The sequence below is a fragment of the Pristis pectinata genome, chromosome 30, assembly GCF_009764475.1.
Source record: "Pristis pectinata isolate sPriPec2 chromosome 30, sPriPec2.1.pri, whole genome shotgun sequence".
Classification (NCBI taxonomy): Eukaryota; Metazoa; Chordata; class Chondrichthyes; order Rhinopristiformes; family Pristidae; genus Pristis; species Pristis pectinata.
This window is the reverse complement of record NC_067434.1, coordinates 25140274-25163696: the sequence shown is the minus strand read 5'-3', so window position 1 is coordinate 25163696 and position 23423 is coordinate 25140274. Positions and strand designations below refer to the sequence as shown.

At 44.0% G+C, this 23423-nt stretch overlaps 1 protein-coding gene across 2 annotated transcripts in view; it reads right to left on the bottom strand.

The window, feature by feature from the left end:
* Nucleotides 1-23423, bottom strand: part of LOC127584607 (cardiac-enriched FHL2-interacting protein) — a 67717-nt gene that overhangs the window by 36419 nt on the left and 7875 nt on the right. For both annotated transcript variants that reach the window (XM_052041393.1, XM_052041391.1), the window contains exon 3: nt 11351-11449. The gene's annotated coding sequence lies outside the window, so the exon portion shown is untranslated. The remainder of the gene's footprint in view (nt 1-11350; nt 11450-23423) is intronic.

Here is a 23423-nt window from a genome sequence, read left to right as displayed (position 1 = left end):
AGGGAGGGACACCATTTACACGGCAAACTCTGTTCAGCAAGAACCGAGAGCAGAAATCCTGGGCAGCGACACTCACGAATATATTGCAGATTACCAGTCCCACGTTCCTGAGCATACTGCGGTCTTCCTCTGTACAGGACTTTGCACAAAGAAGACCAACGTTTATGTAACACCTAACCACAACCTTGAGATGTCAAATGCATTATACAACCAATGGAGTACTTTTGAATGTACTGTTGAAACACTGCAGCCAATGGGGTGTGTAGACAGACCCCACAATGTGATAATAACCAGATTCAGTATTGATTGATTGAGGGATACGTGGAGGGTACAAGGGGGAGTGGGTCCTGTTGTGGAAGGTGGGGCTCAGGGGTCGGTATCTTGGTTGTTGAGGGTGGGGGTCAGGCAGAGTTGTTTCTGATGCGGAGGGTGGGGTTCAGGTATTGAGGTCCTGTATTGGGGTGTGGTTCGGGGGTCAGGGATGCTGTTTCGGGGTGGGTTCAGGGTCCTGTTTCTGGAGTCCTTGATAGCAAAGAAGGTTATCTGAGGATACAACGGGATGTAGATCAACTGGAAATTTGGCCAGAGCAATGGCAGATAAAATTTAATCCAGACAAGTGGGTCAAATACTGTTAGGAAATAGAGTAAATGGCAGGGACCTTGGGAACGTTGATGCACAGAGAGACCTTGGGATGCAAATCCGTAGCTGAAAGTGGCGACACAGATAGACAACTTAGTGAAGAAGGCATTTTGTAGGCTTGCCTTTGTAGGCCAAGGCATTGAGTACAAGAGTCATGTTGTAGCTGTAAAAACATTGGTTAGACTGCATTTGGAGTATTGTGTACAGTTCTGATCGCCAAACTACAGGAAGGATGTGGTAGCAATAGAAAGAGTGAAGAAGAGACTCACCAGGATGTTGTCTGGAACGGAGGACTGGAGGTATAAGGAGAGATTGGACAGGCTGGCTTTGTTCTCACTGGAACGTAGGGGACTGAGGGGAGACCTTATTGAGGTTTTCTAAATTAAGAGGGGCATAGAGAGGATAGGTAGTCAGAATCTATTTCCCAGGATAGGGGAGTCTAGAACTAGAGGGCACAGGTTTAAGGTGAGAGGAATTTAAAGGAAACCTGAGGGGTGAGAGGGTAGTGGTGATCTGGAACGAGCTACCAGAGGAGGTGGTGGAGGCAGATACAATTACAACATTTAAAGGGTATTTGGACAGGTACTTGAATAGGAAAGGAGTAGAGGGATATGGGCCTAATGCAGGTAAATGGGACTAGTGTAGACAGACCTCACGGTCGGCATGGACACGGTGGTCTGAAAGAGTCTGTTTCTGTGCCTTACGATTCTATGATCTGAGAATGCACCAAAGTCACAATGCTGTGACAACTATCTTTACAACAACTATGTAATTGGCGATCAGATGGATTCCATGACTCCAGTTTCAGGGTCTCCACTGAAAATTTTAACCACCCCTCTGCCTCCACAGATGCTGCCTGACCCACTGAGTTCCAGCAGCAGTTTGTTTTTTGCTCCAGATTCCAGCATCTGCTGTCTCTTGTGTCTCCAAGGAATCACGTGATGATCACACACTCAAATACCTTTTGTACTGTTGGACAAGGAGAAATGTTAACTCAGAAACCTGCTCTGTTTTAACTTAAACCCATGGATCCTTGACCCGGTTCAATCAGCTGCACCTTTGCAGTTCTTTCTGACCACTGTGCTGAAGTGAGAGCCTGGATTATAGAGTCTGACTCCTGTGGGTGTTGCTGTCCACATGGAGTAGATTTCTTCTGAATACTTCTGCATGTTCACATGGCTGCCAATGCTACAAGTTCATGCAGCCTGGCTGAGCTTCTGCAGTTAACACAGACAAGATCAGACCAGCTGAAAAACCAGCCTCTGTAACTTTCGATTCAGAGGTGAGAATGCAATCAACTGAGCTACAAGAAAGACAGATCCATGCTCAGTGGGCGTAACCAACTGCCTTATCTAAATTGGGAGCATTATGCATCCGCTACTCTATATAAATTCAGAACAATTTACAATGACAGAAGCATTTAAGAGATTTGCACAATTTATCACATGTCAGTAGAAACGCCTCTTGTGTATCGCTCTCCAGGATAAACTGCTAGACTGATGCTTTCATATGAGGCATTAAACCAAAGCTCAAACTGACCTCTCCACTCGATATGAATGCCTATGGCATGGGCATTTTCCCTGGTGTATTATCTTTCAACCAACATCACCAAAGCAGACAAATTCTTATTCCACAGAACTCATTCAGTTTCACCATGGATGTTCAATCCCTCTAGACTTCTGTCCCACACCAGGATTGTCTGAGAGCCCTTCACTTTTCCTTGAACAAAGGCCCAATCAATCATTGCCTGGCTGAACTTATTCTGAAATTCAGCAACTTCTCCTTCAACTGCTCTGCCCAAGACCGCAAGAAATTGCAGAGAGTTGTGGACGCAGCCCAGTCCATCACGCAATCCAGCCTCCCCTCCGTTGACTCCGTCTACACTTCCCACTGCCTTGCGAAAGCAACATAATCAAGGACCCCTCCCACCCTGGTCATTCTCCCTTCTCCCCTCTCCTGCTGGGCAGAAGATATAAAAGCTTGAAAGCACGTTCCACCATACTCAAGGACAACTTCTATTTCTCTGTTTTCAGACTCTTGAACAGACCTCTCATACGATAAAGATGAACTCTCGACCTCCCAATCCACCTCGTCATGGCCCTTGCACTTTATTTGTCTACACTTTCTCTGTAGCTGCAACACTATATTCTGCATTCTGTTTTCTTTTTACTACCTCGAAGTACTTTCGTACGGCATGACCTACCTAAACGGTACACGAACAAAAGTCTTCTACTGTATTTCGATACACCTGACAATAAAAGAACAATTCAAATCCAATACCAAACCACTCACTTTCCCCAAATCAGAAGTACAGCTTTGGGAATGTACATATGGGCCGCACTTTTGCCTGCCTCTTTGTGGGATACATCGAGAGGGGATGGGAGCAGAAATGCAGGAAGTAAAGTAGATGTGTTTGAGAGCCCTGTCAACTATAGTGGAGGGAAAGCCACGGTTAAGGAAAAAGGAAGATCTCTCAGAAGCACTGGACATTCCAGACATCCTAACCAGCCAGAGATATGCAGTTCTTCAAATGTAGTCATTGTCCACATGCAGGGGAACAACCTATTAATCTGAAATCATTTCCCTCACACAGAATTAAACAGCTGGCCAGAACATTTATTCATCAGTTGAGGGATAAATATTCATGGATTCACCAGACGAAGCTCCCCAGCTCCACTTCACATCGTGCCCATGGGATCTTCTACCAGATGGGGCAAATTGGGCTTTATTGGAAGGGAGGCACTTCCGAGGGTGTAGCTCCCCCACATAATCTGCGCCAGCACTTAATGCACCACGTGCTCGGCACTAGAGTGCGCCTTTAGCTGAAAATCTTCTGTTTTTGGGGGAATAGTGTTAGTCACAGGACCACTCATTGAGGAAGCTGTGGGTTTCTGTCTAATTCCCATGGATATGATTTAGAGAGGATTGGGGAGTGTTTTTAGTCATTTCAGCCCCCAAAATAACTGGACCTTCATTATTAACTCTGTTTCCCACTCTGCAGATGCTGCCCAGCCTTCCGAGTATTTCCAGCATCTTCTACTTTTATTCAGAAGTTATTTTGCATTTTAATTCAGACTTTGCAGAGTTTAGTTTTGTGCTTACTGGGCAACCATCCTGTTGGTGTTTTTGGGGCTGGGCTGTGTGGAGCGCTCGCTGACACTGCACACTTCATGTTGCTCTCTTTCTCTGCAAGGGCACCACCTTTTCTGGTTTGCAAAAGCAGAGTGGAAATGTGGGCTACCAACGCATACTGGACACATTACTGCAGGGTACTGTTATACTAAACAGCGGAGGAAAGTACTCTAACTATACTGGGACTGATGGATTCCCTGAGAGCTGGCATAGACTCGGTTGACTGAATGGCCTCTCTATGTTGTGAGCAATATGTATAGTATATAAGAGAACTCGATCAGACGCAGAGACAATCCAGTTTAAAGAGACAGATCAGCACAGGGCAGTCATGCAGTCAGCCCTAATTACGTCTACGGATAAGATAGTTTACCTCCTGCTTCCAAAGCTGGAGTGTTGAAGGGTAAAACTGAACTGTGAGACTCTGGCATCACCCATTTTTCACTATTAACTGTTCTCCGACACTTGGGATCAAATGAATCATAAATACGAGGTCTGACCGGTTGACATTTAAAACATGAATCTCAGACCTAAAGAGTGAGATGATTTACTTTCCATCTGTGAATGTGGGAGGCAGCCTAGAGCAGCCCAGTCTGGTGGCTGAGAATGAAGAGATCTGGGGGCAGTAGTGGAGTCTCTCATTCACCGACAACCTTGAACAAGGGGGCATGGTTACGTCGCAGGGACCTGTCATTTAAAACCGAAGTGCTTTGGAATTTCTTCTGGCAGAGGGTGGTGAACCTCTGGAATTCTTAACGTGGAGATAGATTGAAAGATCGGGGATGGAGGGCTATGGGGAAGTGGAAATTTCTTCACTCAAAAGGCGGTGAATCTTTGGAATTCTCAATCCCAGAAGGACATGGGGGCTCAGTTACTGAATTCATTCAAAATAGAAATCGATCAATTCTGAATACTAATGGTTAGTGTAGGAAAATGAGGCTTGGGGCAGATCAGTCATGATCACATTGAATGGTAGGGCTGGTTTGAGGGGCCGAGTGGTCTACTCCTGCTCCTTTTTACTTGTGTATCTTGTGGGAGAGAAATGTGGCTTTTCCCACAACAGCTAAATGCACGTAGGAGCGTTGGGGCAGTGGGAGGAAAATGGGGCTGAGAGGGTAAAATAAATCAGCCATGATCGAATGGTAGAGCAGACTCAATGGGCCGAATGGCCAAATTCTGCTCCTAAGTCTTATGGTCTTATGAGTGGGGAGCAGAGGTGGATAACACTCACCTTTCCCTCACTATCCTTGAGTGCTGGGCATTAGCTGGTCCATCACACGATCCATGACTACCTCCATGCAACAGAATCCAATCCCTTTAAAGCTGCCGCTTTGGTTTAGGTAACCACCAAATTAAACATGACTGCAGGACTTGGATGTAAAATCTAAAAGGCAGCTTGAGGATTGAAACAGTAGTTCCACAATGGCTGATTTGTACGATGGTCTTCCTGATAGGGTAGTAAAGGCAGAAACAATGGATTCATTCAGAATAAGCTGCAGGTGGACAGAGAAGGGGGTCGGAGGCTTCTTGAGGGTCAGGCTGACAAGGTGAAAAAGCCACAAAATTAACTTCCACGTGAAAGGATCTTACCCTCTGAGCTGGGCTCAAGGGCAGAGTTTATGGGTGATTTAATTGAGGGTTAAAGGATGGTGGGATATATTCTGTTTCTGTGGACAAATTTCCTCATTTAGTAGATTAGCAAGGACCACGGTTCACAATCCGAATATGTGTTGGGTTAGGGCTATGTTGAGTGGTCTACTATATTCCTTACTCAGCTCTCAGGTCAATCATCCCAGCTCAAGGACATCACTACAGGAGCTCAATGAGCTTTATTCATACGTTCAGAAGTAGGGAAGATTGCCGACAAAAGACAAACTGCTGGAGGAACTCAGCGGGTCGGGCAGCAACTGTGGAGGGAAGGGGATAGTTGATGTTTCAGGTTGAGACCATCCATCAGTTCTATTCCCTCCCCCCTCACAGATGCTGCCTGACCCACTGAGTTCCTCCAGCAGTTTGCTTTTTTTTGCTCCAGATTCCGGCATCCGCAGTCCAAAATTGCTGACAATTGCACAATGTTCAATTCCATTCTAAGCTCCTCAATAAATGAATCACTCCATTCCTACGTGGAGGAAGGCTTACTAGATTTTAGATGTGTTTTCACCAGAGTTTAGAAAAATGAGAGGAGATCTTATTTAACCTTCTGAAGCTCTGACAAGGCTTGACAGGCTGGACACAGGGAGGATATTTCTCCTGCCTGGGGAGTCCAGACCAGTTTCAATATAGAGCGCCATCCAGGACCGAGATGAGAAAATTCTTCTCATCTCGGTCCTGAATGTTGGTGAATATTTGATGAACCTTTGGAATTATCAGTCCCTGTAGGCTGTGGAGGCTTGGTTACTGAGTTATTTCAAAATAGAAATTGATAGATTTCTGTATATTAAAGGAATCAAGGGATAGGGGGTTAGTGAAGGAAAAAGGTGCTGAGGTAAAAGGTCAGCCATGCTCTTGCTGAATGGCCAATGGCCTATTCTAGATCATATTTCTGATGTTCTCATGGCACAGACAAGATAAGTGGCAAGTAACATTCCCAGTCAGGGAAGGAACAACTCCACCAAGAGAGAGTCTAACCACCTACCCTTGACAGTCAGAGACATCACCACCACAAAGTCCCCCGTCATCAACGTCCTGGGGGTCACCAATGACCAGATACTCATTGGAACAGTCACAAAAGTACTACAGCTACAAAAGCAGGACAGAGGCTGGGATGAGTGACTCAACTCCTGATGCCCTCAGGAAATGACTGGTTTTGCTTTTAGGTAGTACAGGGGCTTTATCCTTTCTTATGGAATGATGGCCACTGCCCCTTGACCCCATTGGAAGCACATTCCAGAGGCAGGAGTGCAAGGTGCAGATCCTGGAACATTGAGGACAGAACAAGCTGCTGAGGACATGACTCCACTGCAATGTGTTGTGCAGGGTGGGCTGTGGGGCCCAGTGGGCCCTTCTCTCTCCAGTGTGAGCTGGATGGGTTAAATGGCCTCCGTCTTTGTGAAATATAACTGTGGTGCAACGATAGAGATGGAAGAGTAGAGATCTGATGTTGCTGGAACAGGAGTCAGAGAAAACTCTTTATGCCACATCACTCCTCTCTATGTTCCTGTATTTAGGACATGGTCAATTTCCACTCTGAATCGCAGAGTCATAGAGTTATACAGCAGAAAAACAGGCCCTTTGGTCCAACACCCATGCTGACCAAGGTGCCGATCTGAACTAGTCCCGTTTGCCTGCGTTTGGCCCATATCCCTTTAAATATTTCCTATTCATGTACCTGTCCAAGTGTCTTTTAAATATTGTCATTGTTCCTGCCTCAACCACTTCCTCTGGCAGCTCATTCCATATACTGACCATCCTGTGTATGAAAAACTTGCCCCTCAGGTCCCCTCTCACCTTAAACCTATACCCACTAGGTTTAGGCTCCCCTACCATGGGAAAAAGACTCCCCTACCAGTCTTTTTCCCATGGTAGGGGAGTCTAAACCCCTCATGATTTTATAAACCTCAATAAGGTCATCCCTCAGCCTCCATCTCTCCATCCAGTGAAAACAGTCCTAGCCTATCCATCCTCTCCTTGTAGCTCAAGCCCTGGTCCTGGAAACATCCTGGTGAATCTTTACTGCACCCTCTCTCACTTAAACAAAAACAGCGAGGATTCACATCAAAATCAAAAGAACAAAGCAACAGAGCACCAAACACAAACTATATATTTACTGATTTTAGTCCATTTGAGGTGTTAGTTGTTTTTTTTATTTCCATGGATTCCAATCTGTTTGTCATATTTTAGATTCAAACTTAGCCTGAGTACATTGACAAATAAATACAGAGGACTTCTTTGGATGTCCAACAACCATGCTGCACAAATCAATGACTTCAGTCTGTTTAAATTACCTTAGGTGCAAAGAATCAAAGGTTTGGTTCCACAGGTTGGCTTCACCATCATGTAGAGTGAATGATTCAGTCACACGATTCATTTAGTCACATTTTATACCATTCTTTAACAAATTTTCACCGACAGTACAACCCTTTCTGGACCTGACTTTCCAGATGTTGGATCTCCAATGGTCATCAGCCAAGCTATCATTCATGATGTGTTAATCTGAATTGAGTTCAGCAGGCTGTTTAACCAGTGGAGCCATCGTAGTCAGGCTTGGAGACACGAGGGACTGCAGATGTTGGCATATGGATCCACCAGCAATCTGCTGGAGGGACTCAGCAGAATGAGCAGAATCAGTGTGGGGGGTGGGGGGGGAGGAATTGTCAACATTTCAGGTCGAAACCCTGCATCAGGACTGAGAGTGGAGAGGGGAGATAGCTGGTATAAAGAGGAAAGGTGGAGAGTTGGTGGACTTGGGGCTGGGGTGGGGGGGGGGGGAAGGGGGTTGAAGGATGAAGGGTGACGGGCAGATCGAGTCAGATAGGGGAGGGGGAAGGGTGGAGTTGGGCGACATGATAGATGGAGGCAGAGAAAAGAAAGAAGAAAGATGGAGGCAGGAAAGAGGTGGGGGGAGGGGGTGTGTAAGGTGAGGGTGAGGGTGAACGTGGAGACAGCTGCTGAGGTTAGGCCTGAACTGTCAGGTGCACAAATGGACCAGTAGAAGGATCCCGGCCAACAAGGGGCACATGCCAGCTATGTTTCATTCTCCTAGCTGTGCCATTAAGGGCAATTGTTTCTAGCTCTCCTTCACCCAGGTGAATTAACTGGGCACATACTGCAAATCCACCTGACCTGCGGGGCTTGCCTACTGTACCGACTGTTCTTTGCAAATTTCAATTCTTTACAGCGGTTCCCACATTAAAGTCCTGCACAGTGTGAAAATAAAAACAAAGTTAAATCCAGCTGGAGAGCTTAACACCACGAGGTTGCTGGAGGGGCGAAGGCCATTCAGTGCATCCTGGTTTAACATCAAGGGTCCCTTATCTTTGAATCTGATTGCTTCCTACAAAATTCCTGCAACTTTATCTCTGCAATTCTATCTGCAAACCTATGGATTTTGGCTTCTCAAATTGGGCAGTCCATCTCCCAGCTGAGGCAGAGCAACTAGGAGTCAAACTGAATCCAGAGCAAAAAATGCTGTGTTCCTCCAGCACTTTTTGGGTATTGCTGGAGGAAGTTAGTGGGGCAGGCAGCATCTGCGGTGGCAAAGGGATGGTCGATGGTTCGTTGGTCGAGACCTAAAATGTCAACTATTCCTTTGCTCCACAGATGCTGATCGACCCACCGAGTTCCTCCAGCAGTTGTATTTTGCTCCAGATTCCAGCATCTGCAGTCTTTTGTGTCTCCGACTGAACCCAAACCCAACCAGTGTTTGGATTCCTCTCTCCACGTCAATGCTCATTTTCAGTCTGGTTAGCCAAGATGTTTCCTGCCCACTTGCCAATTCAACATTCTTTAATCATCAGTCTGCTGAGGACAGGATAAAGCTCTTTCAAGACACAGAATTTCACAAATACAGGCAGACAGCAGGAAAAAAGTGGAGGAGCCATTTTCACTTTCTCTGTTATGGTACGTTCATTAACAAAGCAAAATGGGGAAGCAATGTGTCACTTTACATAATGCAAACAGATCTGAGGTTTCGAGCTATGTTATTATAGCACAATTCTATCTTTTGTCCATATATTTAACTTCAGACAATTTATCCTTCTCCGTGAAGGGATATGATTGTTTCTACGATGTTTCAGCTTCACAAGTAAAACAGGTCCTGTAATAGTTACAGTACGAGACAAACATTACAGCCACCGTCTTATCACACTGCCAGATAGGTCTCACATCAGAACTCAGCTTCCCGATCAGCCGACCAAATAAGCACAAAAAAAAACACAAGGAGTCAAAGATAAAAATTCTTAACTCCAACCAAAAGAGAACGGAAAGTGTTTTTAAATCAGCATTGCCTTGGAAATGTTCCCAACAAAAAATGATTTTCTTCTGCCTTGTAGCTGGCTGTGATGGTTCAATGTCAGAGGGTGGAGTTTTAATTGCTGTCCAGCTTTCAAAATGTGGAGTTATTGCAATTGTCAGTGTCTGAACTTAGAACGTGATGAAGACCATTATCACTCACACTTGAACTAGTGTTCTAGACATTTTCATAATAATAATATAACACGGCAATATATGTTACCATGCAGTTAGCATTAGGTGATCATAAGATTAAGGATATATAAAGCAGACAAAGAAACCAAATAAAATGTAATAAATTCACTACAATTACAACAGGCGCTAAAGGTGCCAGTGAGGCTGCAGGATACACAAACATACAATTGGAAACAGAGAGACCACTTGCCCATCGAGCTGCCTCCATCATTCAATAAGGTCATGGCTGATCTGATGATGACCTTAACCCTGTATTCCCGTTCACCCTCAGTGATCTTTTACATGCTTGCCTGTTAACATCTTCCTTAAAAATATTCAGAGACTCCGCTTCCACTACCCTTTGGGGAAGAGAGTTCCAAAACTTATAACCCTCAGAGAGAGAAAAAAAATTGCTTCATCTTTATCTCAAACAGACAATCCCTTATTTTCAAACAGTGACCCCAAGTTCGAGATTCTCCCAACAAGAGGAGCGATCCCTCCATACCACCTGTCAGGACCCCATAGGATTTTAAATGTTTCAATCAAGTCTTCTCTCACTCCTCTAAACTCAAGTGGAGATATGCCTATTGTGGAATAAAGATTGAGATGCCTGAAGTCATGGACTAATGTGCAAGGATACAGATGGTGTAAGTGAGGGTATATCATTGTCCTCCACTTCCGCACTACTCCACATGCCCACACACCTCCTAATCCCACACTGTTGCCTGGCACCAAGCCACAATAGGAAGCTCCTGCCCTCTGAACTAATTCAGTTGTTTTGAGTAAAACAGAAATCCTTCCTCACTTGTGAAAGCAACAGAGTTTGTGGCAAAGTTTGACTTTAAATGAGAGTTTACACATGTTTCTATTAAAATCCAAATTCACCCAGTGTTGCTTGTGTTCTTCAGTACAAGCTCTGCCTTTACTTAGCCTGCAACATGTGTTCTTTGTCATGTAATAGTTTAATACAAACTGAAAATTTGTTTTAAAATACTTGCTCCACTATGCAATAGTGTAAGTGGAACTAACACATATATACTAATACAAATTAATTCACACTAACACATATGAATTACATAAACATACAATATTTAATTAAAAGTCAAGAAGATAATTTGTATTTCAGCTAACCAGCCCCTAGTTGACATCTGGTCCTGAGATCATTTCTGTTTCTGCAAAATCTGCGTGATTCGGAGTTCTTGTTTTACCAGTGTCACATCCTGCTGTAACACTGACCACCACTCCCTTCAAATGAAGGGAAACCTTTTAAGTGAATTCACAATATATACCAAATTTAATCCAAAAAATCTACAAGCTATTAGAAATCAGATTAATTGTACTGAATTACTTTTTCCTATCTGCAGTTAAAGTTTTATCCACTTATACAATACTCTTATGAAGAATTAAGAGATTTTTAAAAAATGTTGCCACATGAAAATGACTGAAAGATTAACTTACCATCACTGGTTTTTTCCTGGTAATAAGTTAAAGTGTCTTCATTCCTAATCCTTCCTTGGCCTTAGTTTTCTGTTATACTTTTCATTCAGTTCAGAGCAGCTGTGTTGAAAGCAAGTGATTTCTGTTACTCTTGTGTCATCTTACCGCACTAAAAACAATATCAAAGGAAGGTACTTGCCAAACTTCTTGAAGATCTTGGGTGATCCAGCAGAAGGGAGTGAAAAATTACAGGGGGAGGTAGCTTCAGGAAAGGCAACTTAAATAGATCCCCTAAAAGCAGAAACCAAAAAGAGTTGATCAGATGGAGAAGCTAGTGCATGCATGGCAGTGCTGTCAGTGTCGAGTATCACACAGATGAAACAAACAGGCTGGTCAGCTATTTTTATATTTGGATAGCTATTTTGATGACCCTACTTACTCTACTAGAATGAACCTCTCTGATGCAATTAAAACATTAAGTCCCTCTCTGAAGCATAACAAATCCCCATGCATGTTCTGATTGGGATGTGCTTTATTTCCTAATAATTTGTTTTTGTGTACTTTAAAATGACTCAAGGCTTTCCACACAAGCAGCATATGATCCTTGGGCACATCTCTGTCCTGTAAATAGAACAGTTGCATCATCGGGTCAAAATAAGTGTGCTCATATCTCGGCAGACTAACAGTCATCAACTGGGACAAGGTCTGAGCTTTCCAGTACAGTACACCATCTCGTCACTCCTTGTGTGAACACGAGGGAGTTGTGCTTTTGTAAATGCTTCATCAGGTCCCTCAGTAAATCCTGTAACAAGTCACTGCTGTTCATTAGTCCTGGGTATATAGAGCCAGGCTTGTGTATGCTTCAAACAGATGAAGTAATATGCATTTTTAACTATGGAAAATTGTTTCTAGTGATAACTCCACCCCCCCAGTTCTTCTGCTTGCAACTTCAAGACTATTTGCCCACCTGATCTGGGGTGAACCAAAACCAGAAAGAAATTAATGGGGCATTTCTCTTTTAAGAGTTTCAGACACTTGTGTTTCAATAAAGAGCGTCAGAAGATGTGGTCAGGATATCACAAGTAAGAGAACAGCACGCTTTCCAGTTCTCTGCCTGGTCAAGTAATTCCCTGTCCAGCCCTGTATGCAGTGAAGCAATACTATAATAGGCGATGGATTTGGTGGCTAAGTTCCCAGGAGCCTTCAGCACAGTGATCTCACAGTGCAGCCTGATGGACATTAACACATGTGGTGGAATGGGGACTGGGGGGGGGGGGGTGCGGTGGGGAAGCGATCAGACATCAGCCACTGATTCAGGAAGGAAGGCAGACATTAACTGGTCCACTGCCACACCGTTGCGAGAGAGTCAGAATCGCAGGCAGCCGGTTCTGCCAGACATCGATTCAGGGTCTTTTGAAGTCAAATGTTTAACAACAATGACGTGCATTTACACAGCAGCATCTTTGGAAATATGTCCCAAGGCCCTTAGCCAAGGCATGAGGAAAGCATTCACTGTAGGAGAGAGACCCAAAGCCCGGTGACAGAGGAAGCTTTAATCAAGGTGAGGGAGGTACCAAGGTGAGGCATTTTGGGAGACACAAGAGGCTGCAGAAGCTGGTGTCTGAATCAAAAAATAAGCTGCTGGAGGAACTCAAAGGGGCTCAGGCAGCACCTGTGGAGGGAAATGGACAGTCGATATTTCAGGTCAAGACCCTTTTAGGAAGTGGATTTCACTCAGTGTACTCTAGCGTTTGAAGGCTTGCTCCCTTTGAAGGGACAAATCACAGTCATGAATGGGAGGTTTGGAGGCAGGGAAGAACAAGAGCTTGAGGAACACAAGGGTTATATTAACATCAAACCCATATAAACTGTCTCCTGAGGATGGACCTCCCACCTCTCCATCCATGCTTCCAGAATTACACCCTTTTCTCATGGATTTCCATGGATCTTCTGTAAAGAAAAGGTGGGTAAGCACCACTGCAGCCTGAGAAATTGATCGAGTGTAGGGGTGAACTCACTGAGGGACTGCGACGAGTAAAAGAAAATCTGGAGGTAGGAAGTGAGAGAAACGATTTCCTCTTGTTGTCAGTGCATCACAAGACTTTAAAACCTGAACCAGGCCATGGAGTCTGACACACTTCCCCGAGCTGGAATTCTCCCCCAAAAGGTGAGTTGGGTAATTGGAAGTTAAGCACATTATCCATGATCCAACAGAATGGGGAAGAGGCAGAGGGGCTGAGTGGCTTTCTCCTGTTTCCATGGAACAGCTCAGAAGGGCTGTTCCCTTCTGGCAACTGCTCTGCCCGGGACCGCAAGAAACTGCAGAGAGTTGTGGAAACAGCTCAGCACATTACGGAAACCAGCCTCCCCTCTATGGACTCTGTCTACACTTTTCACTGCCTTGATAAAGCAGCCAGCATAATCAAAGACCCCACCCACCCCAGACATTCTCTCTTCTCCCCGCTCTCATCAGGCAGAAGATACAAAAGCCTGAAAGCACGTACCACCAGGCTCAAAGACGGCTTCTATCCCGTTATCCTGTTGTTATATGACTACTGAATGATTCCCTAGTACAATAAGGTGGACTCTAGACCTCACAATCCACCTCGTTATGACCTTGCACCTTATTGTCTGCCTGCACTGCACTTTCTCTGTAACTGCATCACTTTATTATGCATTCTGTATTGTTTTACCCTGTACTACCTCAATGCACTGTGTGATGAATTGATCTGTATGAACGGCATGCAAGACAAGGTTTTCACTGTACCTTGGTAATAATAAACCAATTTACCAAAAAGTTCACAGAATCTTCTGCTACCCAAGGACCTTACACACTTCTGTATCAAGGGCCCTTGGGGTGCAAGTTCATAGCTCCCTCAAAGTGGTGACACTGATGGATAGGGTAGTGAAGAAGACATTCAGCAGGCTTGTCTTAAAGGCAGGGGCATTGAGTATAAGAGTTGGGATGTCATGTCGCAGCTGTACAAAACATTGGTCAGGCTGCGTGGAGTATTGTGAACAGTTCTGGTCACCACGCTGCAGGAAGGATGTGGTAGCATTAGGAAGAGTGCAGGAGAGCTTCACGAGGATGTTGCCTGGAATGAAGTGCTGTAGTTATAAGGAGAGAATGGACAGGCTGGGTTTGTTCTCATTTGAACGTAGGAGGCTGAGGGGTGACCTTACTGAGGTTTATAAAATTATGAGGGGCACAGACACACCAGATGGAGTATTTTTCCTGGGCTGGAGAAGTCAAAAACTAGAGAGCACAGGTTTAAGGTGAGAGAGGAACAATTTAAAGGGAACCTGAGGGGCAACTTTTACACAGAGAGGACAGTGGGTGTGTGGAACGAGCTGCCAGAGGAAGTGGCAGAGGTGGGTATAATTATGATGTTTAAAAGACATTTGGACAGGTTCATGGATAGGAAAGGTTTAGAGGAATATGGGCCAAATGCAGGCAAATGGCATTCGTGCAGACAGGTATCTTGGTTGGCATGGACTAGTTGGGCCGAAGGGCTTGTTTCCATGCTGTATACTCTGTGACTTTATGAATTATGAGGCTGTGGAAGGTAACACAGAAAAGCAAATCTTTCTTTCCTTCGCAGCTGAAGATTAGTTTCACTGGAATGGGCTAAGTTGGGAACATGAACAACTTAGGCTCAAATGTGGGATTAAATGTGAGAAAGGGAGACAGAGAGACAACTGAGGGAATGTGAACAACTTAAGAGCATATCATGTCATCACTGTGTGACTGGAACACACCCCTCGCTCTTTTCCAAAGCATCTTCCACTCTTGGACTTGGAAGTGATAATCTCTAGTTAATACCAATGTACCATGGTTGCGTGAAGCAATCCATCTCCAGAGACACTTGCTCCGGAGATACATATTCTACTTCTACTTCTCAAGTATCTTTTTTCCCTTCTAAGATCCCATTGCCATTTGGCACTTGTTGCTTCCATTATAGAGGAGCAGATATTCTTAATTAATCATTGTAGCTCCATTGTGGTTCAATACTGTCCGAGGTTTAAATAAGGGAACATGTCTCTTAGAATTGACCAAATGTAGTGAGAGAATACAATGTTACATTACATTAACTAGGCATTATTCACAAAATATTAATCTAACTGCTATTACTTTCATGCACTTCCTGTTCTTCTTCAAAAAATTAACCCTTCCAAGGGTGAAATATCAATGCAGGTTTTGTACCATGCCTTCTGCTACACAGTTGTGGTAAATCAGAATTCCTGCAATCTGGGTGTTTTAGCCACCATTGCCAACTAGGACCTCAGGACTGGGGACTTGGCTTGCAGAACAGGATCTAAATTTAGACGGTAGGGTGCCAAGGGTAATGGGGATTGGGCAGGAAAGGGGAGTTGAGGAAAAGATCAGATCGACTGTGAACTGACTGAATGATGGAACAAGCTCAAGAGGCCACAGGAGCTGTTCCTGCTCAATTCTTATTCACATCAGGAAAGCATAAAATTGTCCCAAATTTCCTCCTCCTCCAGATGTCAGCCATTGATTCTCTGCACATTAACTATCCTCTACTATTTCATTAAGGTTTTGATTGCAGTCCAAGGGCTTGTTGGCAGTCTGGAGCTCAATCCCTTCTCTATCTGATGTCTCTACTTAGATACGCTCTAGTAGCAAATACTGGTTTGCTTCAATGGAAATTGGGGCACTAACCCTTTGCAGCTGAGATGGAGGGAATCAGAGGAGTGATGCAGTTTTAAAAAGGCTAACAGTTACTCGAAATGCAAGATCACTTGTTGACAACAAAGCAGAAGGAGCCAGAAGTCCAAGGGCATCAGAGGATGAATGGAAAGGTTCTAGGCCATGTACCAAGTTGCAGTTGGAAGAAGTGGGAGCAGGAAGAGCCTCTCTTCATTCATAAAGGGACGGAGGCAGTAAGCTGGAAGCTACAGGCCAGTTAGCTTTATTGTTAAAGATGTTCTAGCAGAGCACCTAGAAAAATTCAGGGCAGGAATGGATATTGAATATTCCTGGTTTTCAGTGTTTTAAAAGGAAGAGGGAGGGGGGGGAGAAGAGGAGGAGGGGTGGCGATACTGGTCAGGGACAATATTACAGCTGCAGAAAGGGTGGATAATGTAGAAGGATCCTCTCTAGAGTCAGTATGGGTGGAAGTTAGGAACAAGAAAGGAGCAGTTACTCTACTGGGAGTATTCTATAGGCCCCCCGGTAGCAGTAGGGATACTGAGGAGCAGATCGGGAGGCAGATTTTGGAAAGATGCAAAAATAACAGGGTTATTATAATGGGAGACTTCAACTTCCTAAATATTGATTGGCACCTGCTTAGTGCCAAAGGTTTAGACGGGTCGGAGTTTGTTAAGTGTGTCCAGGACGGATTCCTGTCACAGTATGTTGACAGGCCGACTAGAGGGAATGCCATATTAGATCTAGTTTTAGGTAATGAACTTGGTCAGATGACAGATCTATTGGTGGGGGAGTATTTGGGGGACAGTGACCATTGCTCCATAACCTTTAGAATTGTCATGGACAGGGATAGGAGCAAAGAGGACGGGAAGATATTTAATTGGGGAAAGGCGAATTATGAGGCTATAAGGTGAGAACTTGAGAGTGTGAATTGGGATGACATTTTTGAAGGGAAATGTACTATAGAGATGTGGTTGATGTTCAGAGATCTCTTGCAGGATGTTAGGGATAAATTTGTCCCGGTGAGGCAGAGAAGGAATGGCAGGGTGAAGGAACCATGGGTGACAAGAGAGGTGGAACAACTAGTTAGGAACAAAGAGGCAGCATACATAAGGTGTAAGCAGCAAGGATCAGACAGGGCTGGTGAGGGATATAGAGTAGCAAGGAGGGAACTTAAGAAGGGGCTGAGGAGAGCGAGAAGGGGACGTGAAAAGGCTTTGGCGAGTAGGGTTAAGGAGAATCCCAAGGCTTTTTACTCGTACGTGAAGAGCAGAAGGATAGCTAGAGTAAAGGTAGGTCCAATTAAAGACAAAGGTGGGAAGCTGTGCCTGGAAGCTGTGGAAGTGGGTGAAGTTCTCAGTGAATACTTCTCTTCAGTATTCACCAAGGTGAGGGGTCTTGATGACGCTGAGGACAATGTTGGTAAGGGTAATGTTCTAGAGTATATAGATATCAAGAGAGAGGATGTGTTGGAGCTGTTAGAAAATATTGGGACGGTTAAGTCCCTGGGGCCTGATGGAATATTCCCCAGGCTGCTTCGTGAGGCTAGGGAGGAGATTGCTGAACCGTAGGTTAGGATCTTTGAGTCCTCATTGTCCACGGGGATGGTACCGGAGGATTGGAGGGTGGCGAATGTTGTCCCCTTATTCAAAAAAGGTAGTAGGGATAGTCCAGGGAATTACAGACCAGTGAGCCTTACATCTGTGGTGGGTAAGCTGCTAGAAAGGATTCTAAGAGATAGGATCTGTGATCATTTAGAGAATCATGGACTGATTAGGGACAGCCAGCATGGATTTGTGAAGGGAAGACCTTGCCTCACAAGCCTGATAGGGTTCTTTGAGGAAGTGACCAGGAAGATTGATGAGGGTAGTGCGGTGGATGTGGTCTACATTGGATTTTAGTAAGGTGTTTGACAAGGTTCCGCATGGTAGGCTTCTTCAGAAGGTCAGAGGCCAAGGAATCCAGGGGAGCTTGCCTGTAGAATACAGAGGGTTGTGGTGGAGGGAGTGCATTCGGATTGGAGGGCTGTGACTAGTGGTGTCCCACAGGGATTGGTTCTGGGACCTCTACTTTTTGAGATATTTATTAATGACTTAGATGAGGGGGTGGAAGGGTGGGTTAGCAAGTTTGCAGATGACACAAAGATCGGTGGTGTTGTGGATAGTGTGGAGGGCTGTCGAAGCTTACAGAAGGATATTGACAGGATGCAGAGCTGGGCTGACAAGTGGCAGATGGAGTTCAATCTGCAGAAGTGTGAGGTGGTACACTTTGGAAGGACAATCTCCAAGGCGGAATACAAGGTAAATGGCAGGATTCTGGGCAGTGTAGAGGAGCAGAGGGATCTGGGGGTTCATATCCACAGATCACTGAAAGTTGCCACACAGGTGGATAGGGTAGTTAAGAAAGCTTGTGGGGTGTTAGCTTTCATGAGTTGTGGGATCAAGTTTAAGAGCCGCGAAGTGATGATGCAGCTTTACAAAACGGTTAGACCACACTTAGAGTACTCTGTACAGTTCTGGTCACCTCATTATAGGAAGGATGTGGAGGCATTGGAAAGGGTGCAGAGGAGATCTACCAGGATGCTGCCTGGATTAGAGAGTATGGATTATGAGGAGAGACTAAAGGAGCTGGGGCTTTACTGTTTGGAGAGGAGGAGGATGAGTGGAGACATGATAGAGGTGTACAAAATATTAAGAGGAATAGATAGAGTGGACAGCCAGTGCCTCTTTCCCAGGGCACCAATGCTCAATGCGAGAGGGCATGGTTTTAAGGTAATGGGGGGGGGGAGGGGCTGGAGTTCAAGGGAGACATCAGAGGGAGGTTTTTCACCCAGAGAGTGGTTGGTGCATGGAATGCGCTGCCTGGGGTGGTGGTGGAGGCTGATACATTGGTCAAGTTCAAGAGATTGTTAGATAAGCATATGGAGGAATTTAAGATAGAGGGATATGTGGGAGGAAGGGGTTAGATAGTCTTAGGAGTGGTTTGAAGGTCGGCACAACATGGTGGGCCAAAGGGCCTGTATTCTGCTGTCTTGTTCTATGTTTCTATCGGACGAAGTCAAAATGGTTTAGTGAAAGGGAATCATGTTAGACCAATTTATTGGAGTTTTTTTTGAAGGATTAATATGTGCCGTGGATAAAGGGGAACTAGTCAATATACTAATATTTACAGAAGGTATTTGACAAGTTGCTGCATCGAAGCATATGGAAAATAAAAGCTTGTGGTGTAGAAGGTAACATATCAGTGAAGACAAAAGATTGGCTGGCAAATAGGAAACAGAGTGGGCATAAATGGGTCTTTTTCTGATTGGTAAGGTTTAATTGGATCAGTGCTGAAGGCTTCACTTTTGACAATTTATTCAAGTGACTTGGTTGCAACATTTGGTGATGACACAAAGGCGGACAGGAGAGTAAGTTGTGAAGAGACTACAACAGTGTAAATGTAAATCAGCAAAATGCTGAGGTTGAAAATCTGAAATAAATGAAAAGTCTTTGACCTGAAACACCAATTCTGTTTCTCTTTCTATAGATGCTGCCTGACCTGCTGAAAGTATCTACCATTTTCTGCTTTGGTTACAGAGGTAGGTTAAGTGTGTTTGCACAGATTTGGCGGATGGAGTATAACGTAGGAAAAGGTGAAATTTTCCATTTTGGGAGGCAGCATAAAAAAAAGTATTGGATATTCTGTAAGAGATTGCAGAGATCTGGGATACAGAGGGATCTGGAAGTCCAGGTGCAGGATTTGTAAAATGCTGGAATTCAGGTACATCAAGAAATTAGGAGAGATAGCAGAATGTTATTCTTCATTGTGAAGGGAATGGAACACAAACATAGGGAGGTTCTATTTCAGATACAGAACATTGCTGAGACCACATCAGGAACACTCTATGTAGTATAGGTCTGCTTATTTCAAGAAGTATACTAATGTATTGGAAACAGTTTAGGGGAACTTTAGCGGACTGGTAAAAAAAATGAAAGGGGGCCTCTAATTCCACATACAACTATGGCATAAATAGTTTAAACCTTAACTACAGAAAGAAATAACCCAGAATAATTAATCTAATTTCTAATAGGATTTGAATATATCATAACATTTTTGGATCAAGGTTAGTTTCACTTTGACACTGGTAACATAAGAGCTCAGAATCACATCAGTTATACAGAAACAGAAATGAAACTAGGTGCTGCTTAGCTGAAATACAAATTACCACCTTGTCATTTAATTAATTGTGATGTAATTTTGTAATCATTTTGTGCTAGTGTCTACGTGTTAGTGTATTATTTTTGCATAGTGGTGCAGGTACTTTAAAAGCAAATTTTAAGTTTGGTCAGAACTATTACGCGACAAAGAACACATGGTGCAGGCTAACTAAATGCAGAGTTTGTGCAGGGTATGAAGAACACAAACAACACTGGGTGAATTTGGATTTTAATAGAAACATGTGTAAACGTTCATTAAAATCAAACTTTGCTTCCATAAGTGAACAAGGATTTCTGGTGTTTTAGATTTTACACATGACTAAATTAGTTCAGACAGCAGGAACTTCCCATTGTAGCTTGATCTCAGGGGTGAGAGGAGACTTGATTAAAACATATGAAACCCTGTGGGCTCTTGACAGGCAGATGTGGAGAAGATGTTTCTTCTAGTGGGAGAGCCTAGAACTAAAAATAAATTGCTGCCCAGTTCAGAAATGAATTAAAGCAATTTTCTTCCTCACAGAGGGAAGTCGGTCTTTGGATCTCTCTATCCCAATGGGCAGCAGAAGCAGAGTCTTGAAATGTCTTTAAGGAGGAGTAAACGGATACTTGAAAAGCAAGGGGGTGAAAGGTTAGTGTGGGTACACAGAAATGTGGAGTTGAGCTTATAGGCTTAAATTCCCTTACAGGACTGGCTGTCTGAATGAACACAAGACTTCTGCCATTCCAAGAACTGCAATGCAGTGACCTTACAAGGATGAATAAGATCACTCAATGTTCAGGTGCTAACATACACAGATTATTGTATCCAAGCTGAAATCTGCTCGTGGAATCCTCTTCCACTGGCATAATTGAAAGTTAATTTCGGAAATAGTTCAGCATGCATGCATACATTACAACATTGTGCATTGTGTCTACAAGGGAGGCCGAGCTTCTGCCCCCGTCTCTCTCAGCACCAGTATAGATTCAAGGCACTAGCATTTAAAAATGTATTTCAATCTGCCACCATCCCATAATAATATATTTCAGATGGAATCCAGATGGATGATGTCTACACTGTTCTTTGAAAGAGATTAATATGCAATTATACTTCATTCCCAAACATTTCAAAGGTGACTGGCCAGCTAGGAGTAAGCTAGCAAGTACAATACGATAGCAGGGTGATTATAACAATATCCTGGAGACCACAAAGTTTTTTTTAAAGCAGAGGTTGATAGGTTCTTGATTAGTAAGGGCATCAAAGGCTACGGAGAGAGGGCAGTAGAATGGGGTTGAGGGGGAAAAATATATCAGCCATGATCAAATGGCAGAGCAGACTCGATGGGCCGAAAGGCCTAATTCTGCTCCTATATCTTGTGGTCTAAAACCTGCCACTTGCAGACTGAATTCAGTTCAATAAGTAAATCTATCGGTAATGGGGGCAGAGGGAGGGGAGTCAGAGAGGGATCAGTTTACAATCGAGTGGTGCAGCAAGTAAAGCTACTGCCTCACAGTTCAACCAACTGGGGTTTGATCCTGAGCTATGGTGCTGTCTGCAAGGAGGTTACACATTGTCCCTGTAACAGTGAGGGTTTCCTCCCATTGATGGGCTTGCTGATAGCTAATTAACTACTGTAAGTTATGTCGTGAAGTGGAGGGAGCTCATGTGTACATGAGACAAATAGGTTACGGTGAGATAAGTTAGGGATTGATGGGATTGTTCCGAGAGCTGGCAGAGACTCGAGGGGGTGAATGGCCTTCTCCTATGTTGTGAGGCAATACAGGAATAGCTAGCTACAGGTCCTGCTTAGGTTACAAATGCCTGACTTGTGTACAGCCCGTACATACAGACCAGTGTTTGGGAGATCGGAGGGATGGAGTTATCGGCATCTTCTGTGGGTGGGAACACGGTTTGTGGCCACATTTCCAACTTGCAGACTGTCCGGGTTATAAGCAGGCCACAGGAATGGAACTCCGTCATGACCTGGGAACAACCTGTAAGAGCCACAGTGTGGTTCATAGTCCCTCAAAATGCTCTCACAAGCCATGAAGGCAGCTCATTGCCATCCTAGTAGGGGCAGTAAATACTGACCCCATGGCACTGCCTTTATCTTGTGAATAAATAAAATACAGCTGTAATCCAATCAAGGAGTTGCTTTCATGTTCCAATGTATATCAATGGTTACGTGAAACTATGATCAATAGAATTAGTTGAAACTGACCAAGGGGAAATTGATTTATGATCACACCTCTGTGTTTATCCATCGTGAAGTCAATTAAAGATTATTCTAGTCCATTACCTCTGTTTCACAGTCACAGCTACAGAGCAGTGACTGTGCTAAAGATTTTCTCTGATCAACGTGACTCCGCAGGTCAAAGACCATGTTCCCTGACCCAGGATCACCCTGTGATTAACTCAAGAGCAGGAGGGAAACAGTTTAACATAGAGAAAGAAATGCAAGTTGTTTCAAGAAATCCTGGGCCTTAATGTTTGAATTAATTATTTGAATGAGCTGAGGCTGTGGAAATGCATTAAAGAAAAGAACACATCAGATTAGTTGCTCTATGACTTCTGAAGAATGGGGGTAATTCCAAGACATATTGGTCTTGTGTTCCAATGCAAACAATGTGGCTTAGCTCAGATCTGGCCTCCAATTTTAATCTTCAATATGGGAGAAGATTTTCTAAGTGTGTACTTCAGCTGTAAACAGAGCTATATAATGTGCTCTGATACTCAACATAATCACATTCATGGAACAGAGACTTTTGTGAGCCAAATGGAAGAGATGTAACTACCCGGATTTGATTACATTACAATCAGGAAAGATGGATTTTATCTTTTCAAAAAAATCCTTATTTCATCCAGAGAAGAAAAATCTTGCCTGGGCTTGTTAAGTGGGAAGTTGACAGTATGTATTATTAGTAGTTAGGTGTTAGTGTTATTGGGAGTTAGTAGTAATTCATTTTAATTTCCAGGCCAATAAATGACAGACAAGAACTGTCATTATCAACACCAACACGAATCTCCATTCCGTCATTCATGTCTCAAAACCTTTGAAAGGAGAATAACAATAAATCTGACATTGTCCCAGAGAGCTCACAGAGCCAGAGAGTCATGCAGTATGGGCACAGGTCATTTGGACCACTGAGTCCACACCAACCATCAAGCACACATTGACAGTAGTTCCATGTTTCCATCAATTCCCCCAGATTTTACCACTCAACTACGCACTAGGAGCAATTTATT